The following is a 27,719-nucleotide window of genomic DNA, read 5'->3' as shown; positions in this document are numbered from 1 at the left end:
TCAAAGATGTTGATAATGTAATGGAAGGGAAATGATAGGAAAATGAGGGGTAGATGGAGGATAAGGTTGTTGGTTTTGGAAGACTAAAACAAGAAAGGATGGAAAGCAAGCATAAGATTTAGAGGATCTCGTGAGGGTGGATGAGATATTAGGAAAGATCAACATTGACACACACCTTGAAGGGTAGTGGAATGAGGGAGGAAATATGGATGAAATAGATTGAGGCTTAGATATATGAGGTAGCAAAGCCATTTTGGAGAGGGGTGGAGTAGAAGTTTTTGAAACCTTTTTAGGAAGATGTTGGGAAGAAGATGGAGAGGAAACATTTGGAAACTTGAATTTCAACTTTGATTTTTTTTCAATATTCAAGTCCTTCAAAAGAGACTTGAGAATCCATATAGCTTTTGATTTTTCATTAGATGCTTTGGAACACATTTCTTCAATAATAGATTTAAGAACCCACACTTTCCTTGGTTGAGCTCTTTGAATAGTGGACCTTTGCGATCTCTTTTATGTATTTTCCTTCTTGACATTCACACGTCGATTAGAGGAGACATAGTGAACTTTTGAGGATGGATTCATGCACTTGTCTTTGAGTTGATCATCCAAATTGCTTCCAAAGGACTTGAGATTTATGGATGAATGAGGCCAATATGACTGGTTTATATGGAAAGGTGGATGTGAAGAGTTCAAGTATGTGCATCTTTGTTGATCTTGGGGTAGGGTAGGAGGAATGTGTAATGAGATAAGAGTGGAAGAAGGAGATACAGGAACATAAGGTCCCAATACGGATGGAAGATTTGAAGGTTTTAGCTTAGATGAGTAGGGACCAAGGGTAGATTTAGAAGATGTGAATAGACCATGAGTATGGATATCAACATCTTTAGAGTGAGCAATATGAGAAAATCCATCATTAGATAAATGAGTAATTTTTATAGGAGAAATACCTTTGATAGGAGTATTTAAAGCTTGAGAATAGTTTTGAAGTGAATGTAGTGAGTTAGAACAAGAGAGTGAGGGAACACTTTCTTCAAAAGGAATCTTAGGTAGTAGAGGAAAAGTATCCTTCTCCTGGTCTTTAATAGTCTCCTTAGGGATGGTGGAAGGAATATCATGATCTTGCCTAGTAGAGGGGTATGATATGGGAGATGGAGGAATGACATCTTAAGGGATATGTGAGGGTTCTTGATTTTGATCTTTAGATTTTTTTAAATCCTCTTGACATGGATCCACTTCTAAGGACAAGGTAGGATGTGGAGTTTGCATGATAGGCTCTTGAAGAGATAGTGAAGTGCTAGTTGGAGTGGGAATAATGGGAGTAACAATGAATGAAGGTTTTGGATCTTTACTTTGAGTATTATGGTAGAGGCTTGTAGCCAACTTAAGATTAGCTTGGGTTTCTTTTAGAGGCAACCCTTGAGGGTACACATAGTCAATAGCAAAAGAATTAGCTACTTTTTTTGGTGGAGGTATGTTGGAAAGCTTAGACGCTTTAGAAGGTGATATCATGTTGGCAAAAGTAGAAGTTGCATTTGAACCATTGCTAGACATGGTTTCATGATTTTTATCCTTCTTGAGAGTAGAATCTATAGTAGATGAGAGCTTATATATTTGAATTCTGCCATTATCAAAAAGATCTTGGATCTTGTTTTTCAGATCCTTACAATGTGAATTTTTATGTAAATTATGTCTATGATAGGCAAAATAGTTACTCATAAAGGAAACTCCCACCAAAGTGACCTTATGCAATACAATGAGTTTCTTTTGAAGAAGTTCTTCCAATTTTGATTCATAAGATCTTCCCAAAGGGGTGAAATCACGCTTTGGTTTAGGTTCCCAAGGTTTGTCTTCAAAAATATTTCTAGATTTCTTGGAGTTTGCAGATTGTTTTGAGATGGCTTGGACTCAAAATTATGGGAAGGTAAATAATCTCACAAGGAGAATTTTTTTGATGATGTGTCACCTTCCTACTTTAGTCTTTGAAGTTTAGTGCTCATTGATTGGATTTGTTGCTTCATGTTTGCAATAAGTATCTCTTCTTCCTCACTAGGCATATTGAATTTAAAGCATTTTTTGTTAGCCATTGTGATGTCCTAGGTTTTAAGTGAAAAACCACACAAAAGGTTTGATAGGTTTAGACTAAGACCATACCTAAAATTTCATCTCTATGTAGATTTTTGACTTTGAGTACTCAAGCACACCAAACACATCAACAATCATATCAAAACTTTCAACTAGGATATACAAAGATCAACTATAAGGTGTCCTCGATATACACAAGGTATATGACGCCAAAATCTATAGATGAAAGAAAATAATGCCACACAGTCAGGAGGAGACGGTAACCCAAATCTCCACCTTCACTTCCCAAAGGTATAAAGTTCTTTGGGGCTTAGCCAAGAGTGACAAGATTATACTTCCAAGAGAGGTGTCTTTTGATTCACCTCTTGATATTTATACTCCATTAGAACACAAGAGTTGAGGTCATCCCAAGAGGTGATGAAATCCCCAAGCAAGCCTCCTAAAAAAATAAAACAAGTCCACTTATTTCTTGTACACTCAAGATCAGCCAAAGGTGCTAGAGGAGTGAATATGTAAGTGGACTTGGGGTTTAAAAGATAGTCATTATTTCCCAATGAATCTTTAGTTTTTTTATTCTACTATTGAAGAAACTCATGTTTAGAATGCAAGGTTCTTTCCAACTTACAACGTCATCAACATAATAAATCGAGAGTTCGTCAACAAAATTAAATCGAGTGTCGTCAACATAAGAAATAGATAGAGAAAAGATTCAATTCCTTTATGTATTCAATATTTAATGTATTCATTTTAAGCACCAAAATCCAAATATTTCATCGCAGTGGTTCTTTGGTCCTTAAGCACTCAAGATTGTGTTGATTAACATAAATTCCAATGAAAATGTGTTCTCTTTAAGGCACTCAAGATTGTGTTATAGCATTCATTCCAATGAAAAATATGTAGATTTTAATCCATGACATTCAAGATTGATTTTTTAGCACATTCAAGATTGAATTTGATTGTTTTAGATTTGAGGGCATTCAAGAGTGTGTTTGGATTTTAAATTTAATTGCAACATTCATTCAAAGAAAAATGATTAATCATTCAAGTTCATTCCTTTCTAATTTAAAATCCTCCCATGTCCTTCATTATCACTTTCCACATACCTTCAATAAAAAAAAAAGTTTGATTAAAACTCAAGGATTTGCATCATAAATTAATGTTTTGATGAAAAAGCTTCTGAAAAAACATTTAAAATGAATTTCTAATCAGAAAAATCTTAAATTTTTATTGTGATCTCTTGAAAGTGTCCCAAATTTGCAATAAAAATTTTAGATCAAAATGTTGAGATTTATTTGATAAATTAATTTTTTTATGGAAAATCATAAAAAAATTATTTAAAATATATTTTAGATCTGAAAAAATCTGACATTTTTATTGGGGTATTGTGACATCATCCTAAACTTTCAAAAAAAAATTTAAATTTAAATTTTATTATTTGAAGGGTAAATTAAATTTTTAATGAAAAAACCATTAACAAATTACTAAAAATTCAATTTGTTTCCAAAAATTCTATAATGTTCACTGTGCACGCTAGCCATTTTCCAAAATGTGCCAAAAAAAAAAAAAGGATCAACATGCAATGGTTTACATGCTCAAATAATTTGCATATTATAAAATTATTAAAAATATAAATGAAATAGAGCTTTTATCATAAAAATCTAAAAATTTCATGTGATTTCACTCTATTGTCTAGAACCATGATTTCATGTGATTTCACTCTAATGTTTACTATGCACGCTAGCCATTTTCCAAAATGTGCAAAAAAAAAATAGATCAACATGCAATGGTTTACATGCTCAAATAATTTGCATATTATAAAATTATTAAAAATATATATAAAATAGAGCTTTTATCGTAAAAATCTAAAAAAATTCATGTGATTTCACTCTATTGTCTAGAACCTTTAGTAAAAAAATTCAGACCAAAATTCATCAATTTGATATACTTTTTATGATTTTTATGAAAAATCATATAAAAGGATTAAAAAAAAGAATTTTGATTAATTTAAAAAAAAAAAAACTTTAGAACATGAGAAGGAAGAAGAAGAAGAAGAGAAATAGAAGAAGATTAATATGGAGAAGATGAAGAGGTTTCTCAAATGCTCATGACTGTTGGATGTCTTCTCAAAGTGTCTCCAAACTTGCAACAAGTCAAACCTGCAAAACAAGATATAAACAAAAAATGTAAAATAAAAAGAATGAGGCCAAAAAATTAATTTCTTGGCCCCACAGTGGGAGCCAAAAATGCATGCGTGAAATGTGGCCTTTGTTAACACACACACTTCAACATGGTCTTTGTATGTGGATTCATCTCGAGATGAATATGAGATTGTTCACTCGAAACAAATCCAACAAGACGACCTGTTGCCTTCTATCTAAAGGGATTTTTCTTATTAGATATCCTCAGATTCGAGGTGTAAGCAACCAGACCCTCTAAGAATGCAACTAATTCTATATGATTTAGTCTAAATGTACTATGCAATTAATCTAAGAACTTATAAAACAAACTAGATTAAATGTATGCATTTTAACTCTAAATGTCATTAATCTAGGAATGAGAATATGTGAATATAATAAGCTAGATGAGTGTATAATGTAGCAACAATTCAATAGCAATTCGATTCAACCTCCCTTTTTTTGAAATGAGGAATTGAGAGTTCTTAAATAGAATCCAAGAATTGATCAATGGTTAAGATCAATTTGGATGGACGGTCGAGATTAGAAATAAGATTTTGTTAGAATGGAAAGTTTCCTTATGAAAAGGAAGTTAACTAATTTCTTTTTAGTGGAATAAGAAGTTAACTATTTTAATTCCTTTTATGATTTCAATCAACAGTTTCCATTTTTGAACTGAAGAGAGAATATTGGAGAAGATATTTGATTTAAGGAAATTAAATATGACCTCATAATTGAGTATTCTAAATTGAATAATAAAATTCAACAATTAGAATGAGAATATTAAATTAAATCAAATATATTTAATTCCTTGGTACATTAGCTAAAGAAGTAATTTAATTTAATTAAAGTATAAGCACTTATAATTAAATTAAATTTATTCAATAGGTTTAATGTAGCTAATTTGAGTCAATACTTAGGAATTAAATAAAGAGTGTGAGTAATGCAGATTAGGGTTTTTTGCATTTGACAATTAAGTCAAGTAGTGAATGTGAGAACAAGGATTTCCTATTATAATAGGTCTTAGGATTGATCAAAATAAACTAGAATTGGTATAATGGCAATGAGCCAATTTTGGGGTATTACACTCAGAACAAGAAGGAATAGATTATGATGAGACTTATGTTGTAGTGGCTCGAATAGAAGTTTGTAAGGTTATTCTTAGCTTCTACAACATAGAAAAAATTTAAAGTATATCAGATGAATGTCAAGTCAACATTTGTAAATAAAGAACTTAAAGAAGAGGTATACATTGAGTAGCCTAAAGGATGTCCTTTGACAGATGAGAAGGACATAGTATGTAGACTAAGGAAAGCATTGCATGGATTGAAGCAAGCACCCAGAGCCTAGTATGTAAGGTTGGAGAAGCATTTGACAAAGCTTAGATATAGCAAAGGTATGGAAGATAGTAATCTATATTGGAAAGAAACTAATAATGGATTGATGATTTTGGTAATAATTGTTGATGATATCATATTTGGAGGAAATGATGAAGAAAGTAAGAAGTTTCTAAAGAATGAAGAAATAATTTGAAATGCATATGATAGGAGAGATGAAATATTTCCTAAGATTGCAGATAGTAAAAAATAAATAAGGAATCTTTATTTCTCAAACTAAATACTTGAAGGATTTATTAAGAAGGTTTGGTTTGAAACATGTAAACCTATTGGAAAACTTATGGTAACTAGACACAAGTTATCTACTAAGGATGCGACACCTGTAGGAGTTGATGAAATCCAACTCCACAACTCACCAAGATCACCTGCATGCAAAGAACTTGTTGAAGGGAAACCAAGAAGGAAGAGGTGGAGCTTGGAAAAACCCTAAATGGACATGAGAGAGAACATATTGCAAAATAATAAAAATGTATTTACAATAAAAATGGAATGAAAAAATACAATGAGAGAGCCCAACTATAAAGGCCTCATGGAAGTTTGTAGAACAAGCTGGAAAGTGGTAGAAGATAAGGTTGACAACTAAGAATCCACAAAAAGGTGGAACATGCTAGAAGGGAAGAAACTCCCATGTTGTCAACAACTCATCATTACAACAACTAAATACTAAATATTAAATAAATGCATTAACCTAAGTAAGATTAAGTAAATAGAATACATAATTCATAAATAAATAATTATTTACTCTAACAACACCTACTATTAAGTAGAAGAATTATAGATCTATGATCATATGTTTGCAATATTTGACTCACATAAGGTTGGATATAGAAAATTTAGTTGGAGTTGTTTAAAGATTTTAGGCTGATCCCAAAGAAGCACATTATGTAGTAGTGAAAAGGATATTCAGATATTTGAAAGGAACTTCAAAATTTGGATTATGGTATGATAGATCTAATGACTTTACTCTAAATGCTTATACTGATGTAGATTGGGTATATAGTATAGATGACAAAAAAACACTAGTAGATGAGCTTTCTTTCTTGGAGGAAGATTGGTTTCTTAGTTAAGCAAGAAGTAGGATTGTATATCTCAAAGTATAGTAGAAGTAGAGTATGTTGCAACAACAAATAATTGCAATCAAGTAATCTGGATGAAGAAAATGATAAAGGATATAAAGATAGAAATTAGTGAACCTATTGTTATACATTATGACAACACAAGCATAGAAAATATGTCTAAGAATCTAGTATTGCATTTGAAGACTAAGCACATTTCTATTAAGTATCATATATTGAGAGAAAAAGTTATAGAAAAGGAAATCAGATTAGAGTATGTAAGCACTATAGAGAATTTTAGAGATATATTCACTAAGCCTCTTCCCAAAGTGACTTTTGAGTATTTGTGAGGTATGCTTGGGGTTATATCCCTTCCTACATCACAATAAGAAGATGCAAGAGTACATTAATCTAGGGTAATAGAACACCATTATTTATCTAGACTAGATGTTGATACTTCCCTTAGCGGGGAGTATCTAAGATGGTGATGTAGTGCAAGGCAAGATAATCTACAAAGGTGATTTCCTAGCCCCCATCAAATATCCACATAACAAAAACATAAACAACAATGCAAGAATTGAAGCCAAGTCATAATACTTTCTTCATAGATATAACTAATTACATGCAATTGTTTAAGATGTAAGACATTCTCGGTTAAAACCAAATACAAAGAAACTAATAGTTATGCAAGATCCCTCAAGATCCAATCAAACCCTAGCTAGTCTAGATCCACCTTATAGCAGAAACCTCCAAGATCTCAACTTGTGCTCGCAATCCTCCAAGCAATCTCCTTGTTGCACAAGCTATAACTACTAGCTCTCTCCCAAAACTTTCTCTTTGAGCTCCTCTTCTCCTCCAAGGATGGATGAGTAATGACAAAAATACTTCCACACAACTCCTACTTATACCAATCTAAGCCACAAATCAGCCCAAAACATAAATTGAATGCCACAAGTCAGCCTACAATAATAATTAAATGTGCAAAATTGACATCTAAGAAAAATCACAATATCTCCTAGTTCTAATTGATTTAGAACTCATGCTTCAATCTATAGTTAGTACTCTAGACCCTCTTCAATATCTAAAATTTCCATCCTCTAACTCATTGTGAAAAATTAGTTACATATCCTACAAGTGGTACCGAATTCCTAAGCAAGGCTGAGCTCCATAGACCATGCTAAGCAACCAAAGACCATGCCAAGTTCCAAGACCATGCTGAGTTGAAAGACCATGCTGAGCAACCCAAGACCATGTTGAGTTTCCAGACCATGCCAAGCAACCAAAGACCATTCCAAGTTTCTAAACCATTTTGAGTAACCAAAGGCCATGTCGATTTCCTAGACTATGCCAAGATCCTAATGTATGCTAAACACCAGTATCTACCAAGCTCCATAACACTAACCAAAATCCTCAAAACATGTAGGATTAAAAAGAAACCCAAGATTTTCCTACATCAGACACCCCAAGTTTGAAAAGATGTTCTAGTAACTAGAAGAACATCTTCTAGGATTTAGCACATAAATCTCAAACTTGTTCTTCACATACATGTCCTCCAAGTCTTCAACTTGTAATTATTTCCCTTATTTTTCTTCTTCTTCTTCACATCCACCACAAGTGTTCCATAGCTTTTATTTCCATTCTAATCTCCAACCTTCTTAGAATTTTTCAATTCAACTCAGCTGCCAATACTCAGGTTCCTCCTACCAAGCTCTTCATTCTACATAGGAATCAAGGAAAACTTCCTACCACCTTTCTCAATAGTAAAAACATTCCTAACAAAATCATGCATAGCCCAGAAATCATACTACCAAGGTCTACCAAGTAACACATGATAACTATTCATATCTACAGTATCACATAACACTTGATCCTTATATTGCCAAATTTGGAAATCAACTAGGCATTGCTCCCTCACTTCCAAAACATGCTTACCTTGTAACCATCCAAACTAATAAGGATAAAGATGTCGTATTCTCTTCAAACCAAGTTTTGGAACCATCTCTTTAGCGACAAGGTTATCAATGCTAACACCATCCATAATCACCTTGTAGACTTTACCACCAGACTTACAATAAGTCCTAAACAAACTAGTCCTTTGAGAAGAACTCAATGTCCTCTCACCAACCAGTACTCGCCAAGACAACATACTTTCTCCTTGCTCAGGTTGACTATTCTAGACTTCAACCTCATTCACAATAGTAGTTGTCCTACCAATCAGACATTCAAAATATCTATGCCCTTCTTGACCACACTTGAAACAATCATTTCTAAACCCTCCTCCACCTATCCTTCTTTTTTGTTCAATAGGTTTTGGTTCACCTTCTGATTTTGATTTAGCTTGTGCTAAACTATCTTGCTTCTCCTTCCCTTAGGAACTACCTTGATTCTTCCTCTTTAGCTTCTCCTCTACTCTCAAAGCATATTGATAAGCATCCTCAACTAAATAAATATTCAACATAACAGCCTTATCCTAAATATTGAATCTCAAACCATTGATGTACCGAAGTACCTTCTCTTTTGATAATTCTCTATGCCTACATCGAATAGTCAGCTTGTAGAACTCCTTTATATAATCCTTCACAATCATATCCTTCTACTTTATATTCTAAAACCTTTTAAAAAACTCTCATAATTAGAAAAAATGAACTTATCCTTTAACTTAGTCACCATCAATTTCCATCTAGTTATCTTCATTTCACCTTCTTTTTTTCTATCCCTTTGTAGTTCTTTCCACGAAAGAGTAGCATGTCCCTTTAGCTTAGTTTGTGCCAACCTTACTCTATTTGGATCCTCAATATCCTCAAGCTCAAATTAGTCTTCCAATTCACCAATCCAATCAGTTAGGTCTTCAAGATTCAAAGTACCTAAGAAATAAGAAACCTCTATCTTATGCTTTAGCTTCAATTGAGATCCAAGTCTAGAAACCCTATTTCCACTAGATCTCTCCATACAATTAGTTCTAGCCTCACCACTAGATCTAGTAGCTTCAAATTCTTCAATAGCTTCCTCATAATCATATTTAGTACCCACATGTCTAGGTACACCACCTAAAGCACTTACAATTTCAGCAATCATGTCACTCTTCATCAATGCAATCTTAGATCTGAATTTTGCTCTCATCTTTTCTGAGATCCGTTCTTCTATAGTATCACTAAGATCAATAATTGCCTTAGGTTCTAGTCTTCTTGGAGGCATCTTCAAATTTTTTTTCAAACCGTAAGCAAAAAATCCACCAATAGATCAAGATCAACTCAAATCTACTTCTTCAACCCAAGTCCTGGTGTAAACTAACTCATCTTTGGTAATCTATCTACACACTCAGGAACAACCTTCACTCTGATACTATCTAATGTAGTGCAAGGTAAGGGAATCCCCAAAGGATATCTCCTAGCCCCCAATAAATAACCACATAGCATAAACAAAAATAACAATGTAAAAATTGAAGCCAAGTCACAATACTTTCTTCATAGATATAATTGATTACATGCAATGTGTCGAGCTATAAGGCCTTCCCAATTATGGCCAAATACAAATAAAAAAATAGTTCTACAAGATCCCTCAAGATCCAATCAAATCCTAGCTAGTCCAAATCCACACTCTAGTAGAATCCTCCAATATCTCAAGTTATGCTAGCAAGCCTCCAAGCAATCTCTTTGTTTTGCAAGCCACGTCTACTAGCTCTCTTCCAAAATTTTCTCTTCTGGCTCCTCTTCTTCTCCAAGGATGGATGAATAATGACAAAAGACATCTGAAAAACCCCAAATTATACTAATCTAAGCTACAAGTCAGCCAAGAACATAAATTAAATACAAATAAATAATTTAAATGCCACAAGTTAGCCTGCAACAAAAATTAAATGCCCAAAATTGATATCTAAGAAAAATCACAATATGTCCTAGCTCTAATTGAATTAGAACTCATGCTTCAAACCGTAGTTATCACTCTAGGCCCTCTTCAATACTTGAAATTTTAATCCTCTAACTCATCTTCAAAAATTAATTACATAGCCTACAATAGGCACCAAATTCCTAAGCAAGGTTGAGCTCCATAGACCATGCCAAGTTCCAAGACCATGTTTAGAAACCAAAGACCATTCTAAGTTCCAAGACCATGCTAACCAACCCAAGACCATGTCAAGTCCCTAGACCATGCTGAGTAACCAAAGACCATGCCAAGTTCCAAGACCATACTGAACAACCAAAGACCATGTTGAGTTCCCATACCATGTTGAGCTCCCAGTGTATGCCAAACACTAGTATCTACCAAGATCCACAACACTAACCAAAATTCCTCCAAACATATAGGATTTCCTGAAACTCCAAGATGCTCCTACATCAGATGGGTAGAGTCACTCAAGACTCTTATTGATTTTGATTTGAATAGTGTCTTTGGACACTTGAGATGATTGATTACCTATTATTGTAGAGATTGATGTAGAGATGTTGGTTGTAGAAACCTTTGACATTGATGTCACTGAGGGAGAAGTACGGCATAAAAAACATTATACTATGGGGGAGAAGTATTGTAGGAAATTATTATACTAAGGGAGAGTTTGGCATGAATTTTAAATAATAGTTTGTTATAGAGAACATTGAGGTACATCAATGGGGGAGTATGATTGATAAAGAAGATATGAAGAATGTTTATCTTTTATTGGTATTCTTGGAACTAAATTTTTTTCATCTATGTTCCCATCAATGCCAAAGGGGGATATTGTTTAAAGATTGGCAAGATTGGAAGATTATTTTGATGATGATCAAGATTTCCTTTTTTTTTTGTCCTTTAGGATGTAACACTTTCTTCCAAATATTTTAAAATATTTGAAATTGGGTGAGTATCAATACCATAATTCAAAAGGTGTGAAAATAGCCATATCAAAAACTTCTCCCTAGTATTTCAAAGCAACAATCTTCTCCATCATCAGTGCTCTTGCACAATCCATCATAAATTTATTTCTCCTTTCACTTATTCCATTTTGTGGAGGGTTTCTCAGTACAAAAGTTTGTTTTTTGATTCCTTTGTCATCACATAAATTGTTTAATTGATTTGATGTAAACCACCTCTATCAGATCTTTTAAATTTTAGGCTTTTATCATTTTCCTATTCAAATCTTTCCAGATACCACTTAAACATTTAAAAATCATCATATTTTTCTCTAAAAACATCACTATAATTATTCTAGAGTAATCATCAACACATAGAATGAAATATTTGTCACCTTTGTAGCTTTGCACATCAATTGGTCCACATAGAATAGTATGAACTAACTCCAAAATTTCATTTGAAGTATGAGTCTTACTCTTAAAACTATATTTTTTCATCTTTCCTAACTAACATTGTTTGCAAATCACATTATCTAGTTTCCTAAGTTTTTGCAAACCTTTGGCCCTTTTCATCTTACTAATACTAACCAAGTTGTCAAGATTTACATGACATATAGACTTTGTGCTATAGCCACACATCATCAAATTGTACAACAAAATAATTTTCTTTAGTCATGTCAAGATAAAATAGAATACTTCTTGTTTGATCATCACTTCCAATAAGTTTTCCATTAGCATCATAGATCTTGGCCTTCCTATTTTCAAATTTAACTTTGTATACTGAACTATTCAATTGTGACACACTCAACAAATAATTGTTAAGTCCTTCCACATAGTAAGAATTTTTACACATGATCTTGTCTATTAATCTTATTGATCCTTTACATTTTATTAGAAAAGGTGCATCATTACCAAATCTAACATTATTTCCATTATAATGCTCAATGCTTATGAACTTACCTTTTTCACTAGTAATGTGATGAGAACATCCACTGTCAATGATCCATCTATTACTTTTGGTCCCTTAAGATACTAATATATTTTCATCATCTTCATTAAAATCATCTCTAATAGAAACATATAGAACTTCTTCATCATGATCATTTGATTCATCCTCAGATTCTTCTTCAACAATGTAACAAGCTTTATTTCCCTTGTCTTAATAACTTTTGTTACTCTATCCTTTTCTATTTTTGTATTTTTTTTTCATTTCTTTTATTTTTTTTCTCAACACATCTTGCTTAAATATGACCAACTTTATTACAATTAAAACATATGATGGGTAACTTACCTTTGTATTTTCCTTTGCCTCTATGAAATCTCCTAGCCATTAGTACTTCAATTCTTATAGATTTTCATCATCTATTTCACTATCACTAGAAACATGTTTGACCTTTTTCTCTCTTATCTTTAGGTTCTTTAAGTGTAAATTTATCTTTGAAATAAAATTCAATATTCTTAGATTTGAAATTATCAAAATTTGAAAGTTCAAAAGCAGTACGTCTACCACCTAGTCCTTTAGGAGTCAGATCACTACTAGGAGTACACCTTAATTAATAATATAGAATATACTCTAATAACATAGATAGGAATCATGGTTCTTAATTCTTTTCTGATTACAATTTCATTTCAATCTTTCCATTTGATCCTCTCATTGCATTTACAACATCTTGAATTCTTCCACAATACTAAACTATAGTTTCATCATCTTGCATTTTCATATCATCAAATTTCCCTTGTAGACTTTTAACCTTGGCTCTTATCACATTCTTGTCTCCCCCATATATTTTCTATAGAGAATTCCATAGTTCTTTAGCATTAGTACATGCTTTGATGTCATTAAACTCTAAGTAGCTTAGAGAAGATGCAATCTTTGACATTGTCTAATTGTGTTCTTTCTTTTCTTTCAATTTTTGAGTAGTAGGGGCTCCAATCACTTCCACATATTTACTGGTCACACTTGACAATGCAAACTCTCCATGTCAACCTGGATGTAGTTTCATCAAACTTTTCCATGCAAGAAAATTTTCCTTGTTTATGTTGGGTACCACCTTTCTATACATCTTGATTTTTATCATTAAGAACCTTCAAAATATTTCCTCACAAGCACCAAGAGATCTAATAATAGTTTTTGGAATAATTTAGAATAAATGAGAAGGGGTGGTGAATCAATTATCCAAGGTTCAAATGAACAAATAAAATTTTTCAATACTTAGCAAGTATATGTATGCATTAATTAGGGCATCCATTGTTTCAAACCTTTGTATATTACTGTCTAGATCAAATGAACTTTGTAGAAATTTAAAGATGAGCTATCACAAATGTAAACACTCAATTGTCAAAACCAAGAAGAAAAAATAATTTTCACAAACATATTCGACACCCTAAGCCAAATGACGAATGCTCATCATGAGTTGAATATCAAGGACATTGAGATAACTACATTAAAGTTATAGAATGAACAATTATAGAATGACCTAAAAAGAGAAAAGTGTTGGCATTAAGTTATTATTGCTATTAGTGACAACACTTATCTATATTAGTATAGCTTATGAGCTCATCATTCAATCTGCAATGTATACCGAGCATTCAGTGGTTACCTTGTACATTGATCACTTAAGTAGTTTACACCAAGCTTTGTAGTTCACATCGAGCATTCTAGTGTTAACCAAGCTGAGTATAGCTACCGAGTGAATGTGCAATCTAGTAGTGTCTACCAAGTTTATAGTATTCACTGAGCTTCACAATGTTTACCGAGTAATTCAAGCATAGTGTTTATTGAGTGATGGAAGAGTAGTCTTTACTGACTGATTGAAGCATAGTATTTATCTAGTAATGAAAGTATAATGTTTATCATGTGAAAGAAAGGTAAACGAAGGATTAAATTTTTACCGAGTGATACTATATCCACCAAGTCTCCAATGGTTACCGAGTTCAAAACTACCTTATGTGATTAGTATGGAATAAGCCTTCACTTCTACTGAGGCATGATGATGCCGAGTAATGCTGTGGAAGTTGAGTATTAGAAGGTCACCGAGTCAGTTCAGTGAACTTGATTTATTTACTGTTTGGCTGACTCAGTAATATTTTGTTCACTTGTGTTTTAGCCGACATTGCAATTGTAATTATTGGAATGGTATATATGTAATGTATCATATCATTTGCAAGTAGTACGGTATATGATGAGAAACAAAAGGAGAGACATGTAATGTTTTGAGAAGTGAAAATGAGAATCAGTAGAAGAGAAAAATATTCAGCAAGTTCTACAAGGAGCAGTAAAGATTCAATAGTCACAAGAACGTGATCTATATTTCAAGTATCTAATCAAAAAATAAAGTTTGTAAGTAGATCCACTATTTCATCCTAACAAGTGAATCAGTTTTGTAAATTGTTTAACAGGGTAGACTTAACAGTCTTTGTATAAATATCCTAACAAAGTGCATACTTCAATGTATGTTTGTAAATCCTATAAGAAGGTGGACCTAGGAGTCATTTTTACTCCTAATAGGGTAGATAACCAAAAGTGGTCAATGTAAGCCTTAACAAGCCAACTTCATACTGCAGTAACAAAGTTTTGTGGGTATCATCCCCAGCCCAATTTTACTTTCTATTTGGAAGGTTTTTAGTTCACCAAATCACTATGTATATGTGTTATGAATGTTTGATCTCTCATTTATGTAGTAGATTAGATGAATGAATGATGAATAGTATATATGGTTAAAAGTACTAAAATGTTCTAAAGTTTTAAAGTTACTAATTCACCCCTCCCCTCTTACTAACCTATCTTATCTTGAATATTTCCAACAATTGGTATCAAAGCTTTGTGGTTCTTAGGACAAAGCTTGAAAGCTTGAGCAAAGATCAAGGACAATGGAGATATTCAGACTTGACAAATCTATTGAAAATGAAAGCTAGATCTAGAAATGGCCATGGCTCAACTCAAAGAAGCTAAGGAGCATCTCTCTCAATCCCTAAAGAGAAGGAAGGAACTTGCAAGACAAATGAATGATCATTAGTATGTTGAAGAAAAGATTGAAGACCTTTTAGCATCAAGCAGTTCAAATGAAGCTAATGAGGCAATCAAGGAACTCCTAGAAAAGAATGGTTCCCTTTAGGAAGAAGTAAGAAATCTTAAAAGAGAACAAGAAATTCAATCAGTCAGGCTATGTGAAGGTTTGGAATAGAGAGACAAGGCAAATGAAGACTTAGAGGTAAGAAATAATCAATCCCTTTAGCATGAAAATCTTGTAAATCAACTATCTAATGCACATGAAGAAATTATGAATCTAAGATCTGAGAATGAAAGCCAGAGGAATGATTTAATCACTGAAAGACAAATCAATGAAAGCTTTAAAAGCAACTTGAGATCTAAAAGAAAAATCAATGAAAGTTTGCAAAATGACTTGATCACTAAAAAACAAATCAATAAAAAAATGATGAAATCTCAAACAAACATGACTCTATTAAATCCAAAGTGAACAAAATCTTCATAGACAAAAAGGTAAAGCTGGACTTGGCTACAAGGAAGAAGGTGAAACCTCCAAACAAGGTACCCAAAGGAATAAAAGACCTACTTGCAATCACTGTGTTAAGCTAGAGCACACATCAAACAAGTGTTGGAGCAATGGAAAAGGAAAATTCAATGGTAAATGCTACAATTGTAGTCAACATGGTCACAAAGCTAATGAATTCAAGGAGAAACCAAAAATTAAGGCAATTATCACAAATGCAAGAAGCATGGTCACAAGGCATTCCAATGCAGATCCAAATCACTTAATCTAGCTGAACAACTTGTCAAGGCAATCTTAGGATGGAACTACAATACCTGGTGCAGATGTCATTATTGTGGAGAATATGGACACATTGGCAAAGACTTCTCAAGGAATCACTTGAGAAAAAGAGATACAATAGTAAGATGTTATACATGTACATAACTCGATCATATAGCTAAAAACTACATGAATATAGGAAGAGTTGAAGATGAAAAGAAAGCTAAAGCTAAAAACATTCGGAAGCAAATGAGGCAACAGTGGATTCCAAAATCTATTGAGCAAGAGAGTTCAAATGATGGCAATGTCGCTCAAGAAGTGAGTGACTCCACCATTTCAAATTAGATTTATAAAGGAGGATATGGAAGTGCATCATCTAGTAATATCTCAAGTAGTTCCAAAATAAAAGAAAGCATAATGATCAAATTAGTATTCCAAATACACAAAGATCAAAGAAAGCATATCTTTCACCAAGTTTCATCTACCAAGGAAGGTCAATTGAAGACCTTACCGAGCTAGGTTGGGAGTAACTAAAAGTTTTGTTCACTCATCAAGTTGCAAGCTTCTACCGAGCAAGAGAATGATAGCCTGTCATGCACTATGTCATCTTAGCTACCTTCATACCAAGCATTAATGACAAAATTTTCATCAAAAGAGTAGAATTTGATTTCATTCTTCATCATGATTTTAGAGCTAAATTTTTTTTAGATGAAATTCAAGCAATTTCAAGTGATTTTTTAAAGCAAGAAATCTATTTAGAATTTTCTTACACCTACCAAGAAGTAATGGCATCCGAGAGTAGTAGTGGCACCAAGGCAAAACGAGGTTCAAAAATGCTGGTAAAGGGTATAGAATGGAAAGCACCTACCTTCAAAATTGTTTTGACTGTTGCAAAATCACTAGACCCTAACGGTGCTCAATCTCAAATTCCAGCAAAGGTACTCCTTATAAATGATATTCATAAACATTTTAAATGTTCTGTTCAAGAAATTGGAAACCTAGAGATGGATAATGCCCTAGGAGAAATGAGTATTGATGGCTCTTTGAAACCCGAGCATAAGCATCTTGAAACCAAAGGCTTGACTGATATCTCGCATATGCCTAGAAGCTTCCAAACCAAATGGATTAGGTATATTCTATGTTGGGTGCACAATGGGAAACTATGGTTAGAGTACCTAGTGTTAATTACAAAGAAGATGATTTACAAAATCATGGGTCTCCCTATGCTCAGCAAAGAAACAACCACCAAAACCCTAGGTTAGGAGGAGTTATAGAAGAAAACCCTAGCTGACTGGGATGGTAGAGGTTTAAAGGTCACCACTATATCAAATGTCAAACTAAGATTTGGCATTCATGTCATTGCCCACAAAATCCATAGCTCTAGTTGATTGAACAATGTACCTTGTGAGGCTGTGGATTTGGCCTTTAAAATTGTAAAGAAAAACCTTGAATTTGATATGTCGAAATTATTGTTGAGACAATTGAATAAAAATATGGATAGTATAAGGACTTCAAAGAATAATCCTTGTAAATTTGCCTCTCTATTGATCTATTTATTTTTCTATGTTCAAAAATTCTTTCCATCAAAAGTAACAATTGTATCGAGAAAAGACATTCCAATTTTGTATCAGATAAATGAGTTTGTAGCAAAAATGGGTGAAAATTATGATAGCATCATGGATAATTATTTTAAAGATTTCAAGGAAAGAATGAGTAATAGGTTAAAGATTCCACCAAAATTAGTTGAAGACTACAGAGATGATGTATGCTTTATGGTTTACTGTGATAAGATATAAATTCAAGTAGTCAGACCCTGAGTTGCATGGGTGAAACCTCTTCCTTATGAGGTAAATATTGATGAGGCCACAAACATTATTGAAGCACTCATGAATGAGCTAGTAGACCCAAGGCAACCAATTCTTGGAACATATGATGAGGCAAAGGCCAGAGTTGGGCTTGAAATCAAGCTACCCCAAGCCATAAGCAAAGGCAAGAGGAAGATAGCCAAATTGAAAAATGCAACCGGTCCTCTTATGCTCACCAAGGGAAAAGGTGTGGATGAAGAAGATGATGAAGAAGAAGAAGGAGAAGAAGAAAAAGAAGAACATGAATCTAAAGAGGAACAACCTTAGAAGAAAAGTAAGGTAACTATTACCAAACCTAAGAAAAAGCCTACTATAGTATTCTCTAGAAGAACCAAAAAAGGAAAGCAAGAACCTATACTTTTCAGGCCTCCACCCACATTTGAGGAAAGGCTTAAACAATTGGAAGAGGGAGCTAGCATCAAAAATTTAAAGGCATTGAAATTTGAAACAAGAATTGATGCTAAGAAAATGCAAATTGAGGAACTGGTACTCAATAAGATGGGTAAATGGAAATACTCCCCATACCAGCTTGCCTCTAAAATCTCCAAAGAATTTTTGGAGAGATTGTGATCAAGATTGGAGTCAGCCACCCAAATGGTCAAAGACATATATGAGCAACCTCTAAAGAATCTTCTACCGAGTCCCACTGGAGCGAAAATAAAGGCAGCAATGAAGAAACATGAAGGTAAAATGATGATTAGATTTAACACATGTTTGATTTTAATTAAAGACATTGAGCATGTTGAAATGATGCAACAAACATGTTGAAGAACATCTATCATCTACAAAAGCCCAGTGAAGATTTAGTTGAGATCAAGGATGATGATAGCAGCAACAGTGATGATTTTGATAGCACTCCACCCATCACAGTTACTCCAGGAGAGTTGCATGCATTTATGGAAGAAAAAGAGGAAGAAAACAAGGAGGAAGAAGCACATGAGGAAGATGAAGATCTAGTTAAAATTGCACCTGAAGTGATTGCATCCCTTCCTCACTCTCCACCAAAGACCTATTACATCTACTATGGAGATAGCTTCTGCAAGTGAGATTGTGAGCACAATAGTCACATCAATTGCTCAATCTTCACCAACCTCCTCCCAGCTCTACGTATCTAAAATAGAGGTGCCAAGCACTTCATCTACTGAGCTATCTATCACTTCTTTAACCACTGAGTCAACCTCCTCAGCTCCTTCATCAACAATAAGTGTACTAGTAAGTTCCACAATTTTTTCTTCATCAATTCTACTATGGGTACTCTACCGAGTATGATACCATTTTTGGGAAGTGTTTCAAATTTTCATCTAGTTAATACTACTACTAGTCCTATCCCAGTTTTTACTACTAGCCCTTCCATCTCCACTATTGTGTTTATTCCTAAGGTCAAACCAGTCATCACAGAAATCAAACAAAAGCATCCCTTAAAACTTCTGAACACTAGAAAATAAATTGATGAAGACTTTGACCTAGACACTGAGATGGTGATTCCTAAGATTGACTATGATAATGCCACCATTAAAGAGATGAGGTTAGTCAGTCAACTCATAGAGATGAAAGCTACATAGAATCAATTAAGGTCTGAAAGGGATAAGGACTATAGAATAATTGAGAATGTCAAGAATATAATTACAGATGCTATAGGTGATGAAGTAGATTCTACTCGACACATTTCGATTCAGTTAGAAGAGCTTGTAAATAAATTTAATGATGATTCTTCTGGACAAGAGAAACTTATTGAGAAAGTTGAAAAGAAATTTGATAATAAGGTGCTAGAGCAAATTGCTCAAAAGATAGCAATAAAGCAAGTTGAATTGTCAGCATTTTTTGGAAATTTTGAAAATTATTTTAATAATGCAACATCACTTTTTGCTAAACATTGTGATGTTTCTAGCTTCACCAAAGAAATAAAAGATAAGTTAAATAAGATTGACATTGATATGCAATTAAGTGCATCAAAGTTGAAGGTGGAATCCTCCTCCACAACCTCCCATCACACCAAAATCAGATATTTGGTAGATGTACAGGCATAACTATTGAGAGAGGAAGCAAGGATCCAATCTACACTCATAGATATCTAGAACATGATCCTACCTATCATGGACATAATGCAGAAACATATTATTCACTACAAAACATTGGTCCAAGATCAGAACTTCTCAGTGGCTGATCACTTGATCCAATTATCAGTAGAAGTTCAAATTGCCCTCTCCACCTATAAAATTTTGTAAAAAGCTTGGGATCATGCTTTTACAACCATCCTTAAGGTACATCAAGAATTTCTATCTCACTTTGGTGTAGCCATATAAATTGTATATATATAGTCCTTTGGCATTATTGTCAAAAAGTGGGAGAGATTCAGAGGAGAGTGAGCACTATAAGTGATAGGAGGAGTTAGCTCTCAATAAAGTTTGCATGTGTACATAAGTATATTTGTATATGAAATAGTTCTACAAAGATCAATTTTTAAATACAAAAATTTAGTAAAGTTAGGTTGTGTACATATGTTTTGACTTATAAGTGTTTTGTCACTAATGCCAAAGGGGGAGATTGTTGGCATTAAGTTATTATTTCCATTAGTTACAACAATTATCTGTATCAATATAGCTATCAAGCTCATTACTTATTTTGCAATGTATACCAAGAATTCAATGGTTACCTTGTACATTCATCACTTAATCAGTTTACACTAAGCTTTGTAGTTCACACTGAGCATTCTAGTGTTAACCGAGCTGAGTATAGCTACTGAGTGAATGTGCAATCTAGCTGTGTCTACCTAGTTTACAGTGTTCATTGAGCTTCACAATGTTTACCGAGTAATGAAAGCACAATGTTTACTGAGTGATGGAAGCACAATTTTTTTGAGTGATGGAAGCACAATGTTCATTGAGTAATGAAAGTATAATGTTTAGCAAGTGAAAGAAAGGTAAACGAAGGATTCAGTTTTTACCGAGTGATACTATATCCATTGACTTTCCAATGGTTACCAAGTTTAGAACTATGTCAAGTGATTAGTATGGATAAAGCCTTCACTACTACTGAGTGCATGATGATGCTGAGAAATGCAGTGGATGCCAAGTATCAGAAGGCCATCGAGTTAGTTTAGTGAACCTGAGTTATTTACTATTTGGCTGACTCAGTAATATTTTGTTCACTTGTGTTTTAGTTGACCTTGCAATTGTAATTATTGGAATGGTATATATGTAATGTATTATATCATTTTCAAGTAGTATGGTATATGATGAGAAAAAAAAGGAGAGACATGTAATGTTTTGAGAAGTGAAAATGCGAATTAGCAGAAGAACAAAATATTCAACAAGGTCTACAAGGAGCAGTAAAGATTCATTAGTCACAAGAAGGTGATCTATATTTCAAAGATCTAATTAGAAAATCATGTTTGTAAGTAGATCCATTGTTTCATCCTATTAGGTGAATCATTTTTGTAAATCTTTTAATTGGGTAGACTTAACAGTCTTTGTATAAATCTCCTAATATAGTGCATATTGTAGTGTATGTAAATCCTCTAACAAGGTGGACCTAGCTATCCTTTGTGCTCCTAATAAGGAAGATCACCAAAAGTGGTCAATGTAAGCTTTAATAGGCCAACTTCATACTACAGTAATGAATTTTTGTGGGTATCATCCCCACCCTAATTTTACTTTCTATTTGGAAGGTTTCTAGGTCACCAAATCACTGTGTATATGTGTTATGAATGTTTGATGTCTCATTTATGCAGTAGATTAGATGAATGAATGGTGAATAGTATATATGGTTAAAAGTACTAAAATGTTCTAAAGTTTTAAAGTTACTAATTCACCCCTCCCATCTCAATAACCTATCTTATCTTGAATATTTCCAACAAAAAGGAGTTTAATAAAAGTTTCAACAAGCCAAATGAAGCCATCAAGTACTTTGAGAAACTAATGAAATCCCCTAGATCTAGTAAAGATGCATCAAGATTGGGCTACATAAGCATTGAAGAAGGATAATCATTCAAAGCTGCTAAGGAAAGAAATAATAAAGGTAAGAATTCTAAACCTTCTTTTCATCATTGTAGAAAGAAACGACATACAACTAATCTTTATAGGAACAAGAACACTAGTCAGAATGCTAAGCAAAAGAACATGACTCATTGTCACAAGTGTAACAAACAAGGTCATCAGGCACATGAATGCAAAACTAGTACCATGCATGCACAAAAATTTGAAGGACATTGCTACGATCATTAGAAGTTTGGATATAGAGCCTTTGAATGCATATCCAAGTCCACATGGTCATCAAACAAGTCAACAAAGGGAAGAAGCTATGAAAACTCCTATAATTGGGATTACAAGACAAGGCATAGCTATCATTATTGTCAAGAGTATGGACACATCCCTAAGAATTTCATAAGAACAAACTTTATTGGTAGCTACAAGAAATGAATGAGTCAAATCACATGCTTTAGTTATTTGAAGATTGGTCATATCCACAAGCATTTCCCAATAAGGATAAAGGCACATAACTCAGATTTTAACAAAGGAAAAGGTAAGGTAGATGTTGAACACATTAGAGGAGAGATGAAAAAAACATGGATGAAGAAAGATGAATGTAGCACATCAAATGAAAGGATCACTTCACCTAGTATGTCAAGTGATCACATCTCATCAAACATTCAAAGAGAATTGTACATAGGGTTACTGGATACCAAACCCAAGATTGGCCTAAGACATGAAGGAGTGATTTAAAGGAGGTAATTAAGAAAAATACATAAGTGAAGTGTAACAAGAGAGGAATGACTATTGAGACTATCAAAGATCCATTTCTTGAATTGAAAGTGAGAGTCATATCACACAAATTCTATTAGTTAAGTAAACTGAATAGTGTTCCTTGTATAGCAGTTGATGTAGGCTACAAGATAGTTAAGAAAGATCATACTTATGATATTGCAAAACCATAGTTGCAGCAAATAATGGAGAACTTAGGAGCAATAAGGAAGTCTAAAAGTGCTCAATGTAATTTTTGTTCCATACTGATATGCATATTTTTCTGTGTTCAAAATGAATTCCATCTTTTGGTAGTGTAGGATGGAAGACCAATAGGTCAATTTCTATACAAATAAATGAGTACATTGAAAAAATGGGAGAGAATTTTGAATCAATAATGACTAGTTGCATTGAAGACTTCAAGCAATCCATGAAATAAAGGTTGAGAATACATGTTTCCCTATTGGAGAAATACTACAATAATATTTTATTTCTTGTGGATATTGACTACACCTTCATCCAGGATGTAGTACCTTGATTAAGATGGTTAAGGCCTCTAGGTTATGAAATAAACATTGATGAAGCATCAGTAGCCATCACTACACTTCTAATAGAAGAAGTTGATAAGCTAGCTTTAAAAAATTGTAATTATGATGTTGTTAAATCAAAGGTTGAAATGGAGCTGAAAATTGCCTCAACATTGAAGAAGAAAGACAAAATGGTGAAGAAACTCAAAGCCATGTTTCGAGAAGGCAATGGTGGAGAAGGTGATGAAGAAGAAGAAGAGGAAGAAGAAGAGAAAGGCCAAGAACCTCTTGCCCTAACCCAAGCCATGGGTGAGGGTGCAAAAGAAGAAGGTTACAAGGAGAAACAAGACAAGGAAGCATCATCCAAAAAAGAACCAAAGAAGAGGAAAGCTAAAACATAGTTTGCAGTACAACCAATGGGAAAGAAAGTAGCCAAACCAAGCCTTGCAAACCTGATTGCTCTAGTTACAAGAGATAGCACAAGGGCGACCACTCAAAAGGCTAAGGAGCAAGTAAAAGAAAAGAAAAAGGCAACTGAGTGAATTGGTCCTATGTAGAAGAAACTATCAAGAAAATATGTGGCACAACCAGAGTCAGATGATGAAAAGACAAAGTCAAAAGGCACAAGCTAGTTCAAAGTGGTAAGTCATGCTTCCAAATCTAACCTTGAAAGCTTTTGTGACAATGTTAGGGATAATGTAGACTTAACAAGATTGAAAAATATTGAATTTAATAAACTTGGTAGAGAAGACCAGAATATATTAGAAGAATCAGTGTATTCCATGATGGAAAAAATCAAGAATACCCCTCTTGAATTTGATCATACAATGCCCAAAGATTTGTATTCAATTGTTGAGAATAAATGACACTATTGCCTAAATATGAAAAGGAAATAAAATAATCTACATTGGTACAAGTTATGTTAGAATTGTGAAAAGGGAAAATCACAAAGGCAAATAAGAAACATGGTAGAGAATTTGCACTCAAATATAGAGCATTCAACATTATGCAAAACAAGATTGAAGATGTTGTAAAGAAATCCACTCAAATGTGGAAGTTGATATATGGCTTGACTACTGTAAAGGAAGGAGAAGAGGATCCCTTTGAGGGAAGGAATAATGGAGAAGGATGTTGATGATAAGGAAGGAGAAACTTAGAAATAAAAGGGAGATAACATAGTGGAGGAGGCACAACAGAAAAAGGATTTAAAGAAGATACTTGAGCAATCCACATTACAAGCTAAATTGTGTGATAATCGAATAGTGGTTAGTGTGGATGAGCTACAAAAAGCAATAGTTGGCATAACTAGGGATAAGGTGAATACACAAGAACCACCTTCTATCATCCCTACAATTAATAGTGGTTAACATCTAGTGAAGACATTAGAGGATACATCAACAAAGGTTGACACTATAATAAAAGTTGTTATGATTGAACAAATAACTCAGATTGTAGAGGAGCCTACAAATGATCAAGAAGGATACATAGAGGATTCTATACTTAAAGTATAAACACAAGGTGTGCCTCAACTAATCATAATTGATCAAGGAAATTTTGATGAAAAGAAGTACATACCAAAGGAAAAGGAGTAGGAAGTGCCACTTCAAATTTTTGCACCAGGCTTGACCTTAATAAAGGCTGCAAGGGTACTTCACTATGGAGACCCCACACTAGATGAAGAAATAGTTATACTAAAATATGATTATGTAACCATTAACTTAGAGTAGATTAATATCATGCAAGAGGCATTAGAGAGAAAGAAGAAACAAGAAATACTCAGAAAAGAGTATAAGCAAAGGCAAGCACTTTGAGAGATCAAAGATATCCTTTTAGATGCTTTCAACTTGAAAATACCTAATGAATCAAAGTCCATATTAGAAAAACTATCAGAGATTGTTGAATAGGTCACAAATGAAGACCAAGAAACCAATGTAAAACTCATGAAATGGTCTAAAAGGAAATTTAAAGGGAAAGTAAATAAGAAGATATCTAGTGGAATAGAACTATCACAAGTAGAGTTGGCTACAAAAATTTAAAAAGTGGAGAAAGTACTGCAAACTATATTCTCGTTATACCTAAAATTGTGTGACCTCACACTCTTCACACAAGAGACAAGCCTTAGGATTTTGAGTCTAGAAAGGAATTTGAATATTTCAAGTACACAACTGCCTCAAAATCCAACTCAAAGTGAGAAGCACTTTCATTTAGTGCTTCATACACAAAATCAACTAGCTATCTTAATAGCAGAAGAGGCTAACATTAGAACCAAGTTTATTAATATACAAGCCTCCCTTACCCCCCATATGGAAATACTTTAGAAAGAACTAGCCTATGTAGAAATAGTGTTAAAGAAAGACCCCAATCTTTCAACATTGGATGGTCTAGTTCATCTGATAGGAGAGACAGCCATCCAGATCAAATCTTTAGATGTTGCATTAGAAAATTGGGATGCTACTTTGAAGATCATTATGGATGTCCATAAGAACTTCTTGGACAAATACACAATCAGTGTATAGATCCTTTAACATCAGTGTCAAAAAAGGGGGCAAAATATTCAAGGAGGAGAAATTTAAAAGGGGAGACAAATAAGAAATTGTGGGAGATAAACCAAAAGGGAGAGAGCAACAAAAGGGTGAGCAACTGGCAAAACCAAAGTATATTAGATAGAATAGAGTGTTAGAAATTTTGAAGATAAATAATATCAACATGAAGCAAATCTACTCAGAAAGAAGAGAAGAAAGTTTGGATACAGAATGGGCACATTAACTCAGGGGGAGTACAAAATTTTGAGGTATATGAGTCTATTATAGAGTTTTAAAATTTTTAAAGTTTTGTATATATATGCCAAACTACATATATATTATACTCAACAAAATTAGATTTATTATGTATAATTAAGTGTTTTTTCCACTCATGTCAAAGGGGGAGATTGTTGATCTTAGATTGATTTTGATAATTGAGTGTCAACACACTTAAGATATTTACTAAGTTCATGCCAAGCTAGTAACACATGCCAAGTATAATATGTATAGATGTTGAGTTGCAATAAGTGTCGAGTCACTCGTGTGTTGAAAAATGCAAGTGTTGAGTGAATAGTTGATACAAAGAAAGTTCAAGTGCTAAGAAAGAAAGAATTATAGTAAGTGTCGAGCATTAGTATTGTCATGTGTTGAGTAACACATAATGGACCTAGTTCTTTGTAATGGCACAAAAAACTATGTAAACTATTTTTTAGTTGACTTATGGATGGATCTCAAAGCTTTGAAAATAAAATGAAATCTATTTGGATTCCCTATGCAATCAACATGCAACCAATCAAAAAAATAGAAAAAATTAAGAAGGAAAAATGAATGAATCTCAATCATAGATTCATACCTAACCCTAAGCCATCAAAATTTGTAAAGGGAGGCAAAGCCACATAATTCAAAGAGCATGTATGAGTGAATATGAACAAGGAAATTATGAAAGCAAAGGTTTGAAGGAAGTAAAAGGGGTGAATTATACAAGATGACTTAGAAGTGTGAAAGAATTGTATAATCAATTTACAAAATAGAGGAGAAACTATACATCATTGCTACAATAGATCAAAGGATCAAGATGGATAGAATTGCAATCTGAAATCAGCAAGGAAAAGTTGTAAATGTATTAGATCAAACATTCAATTGTTTCTTTCTAACAACTATATCAGCACAGTGAAACCCTTTGAACTCAAGTTGATTTAACAGTCATTGTAAAATCCTTTAGCAAGGTGTCATTTCAAGTGAGTGCTCTAAAGTCCTTTACTAGGCACACTTTTAATAGGGTGTTCAAATCCTTTAATAAGGTTGAATCTAACAATCCTTTGTAAGCCTTTAATAGGGCAGACCTTTCATAGGGCAGATCATGAGAATGGTCAAATTGTGTAACCTTAATAGGTGAATTTTATTACTACAGTAGTGAAGAATTGTGGGTGCCATCCCCACCCTGGTTTTACCTTCTCATTGGAGGATTTCTGTGTAATCATATCTGGTGTCAAATTTTTATGTGGATGTATTTACTTGATAGGTTATTTAATATGATTGTGCATGCATTATTTTAAAGTTAGAAGCTTTATTGGTTAAAGATTAGTACTTCTAATTCACCCCCACCCCCCCCAGAAGTATATATTTCACATTTGTATTTCCAACAAAAAATCCAATCACATGATTTTGACACAAGGATTTAATGTGGAAATCCAATTTGGGAAAAATCACTAGTAACATGCTACCAATTTTCACTCTTCTAAAATGAGCTCTATAAGGAGCCAACC

This window comes from Cupressus sempervirens, chromosome 7 (assembly GCF_028749045.1).
Source record: "Cupressus sempervirens isolate cs-2001-9-10 chromosome 7, ASM2874904v1, whole genome shotgun sequence".
In the NCBI taxonomy this organism is placed as follows: Eukaryota; Viridiplantae; Streptophyta; class Pinopsida; order Cupressales; family Cupressaceae; genus Cupressus; species Cupressus sempervirens.
Note: the sequence above shows the minus strand (reverse complement) of the source record.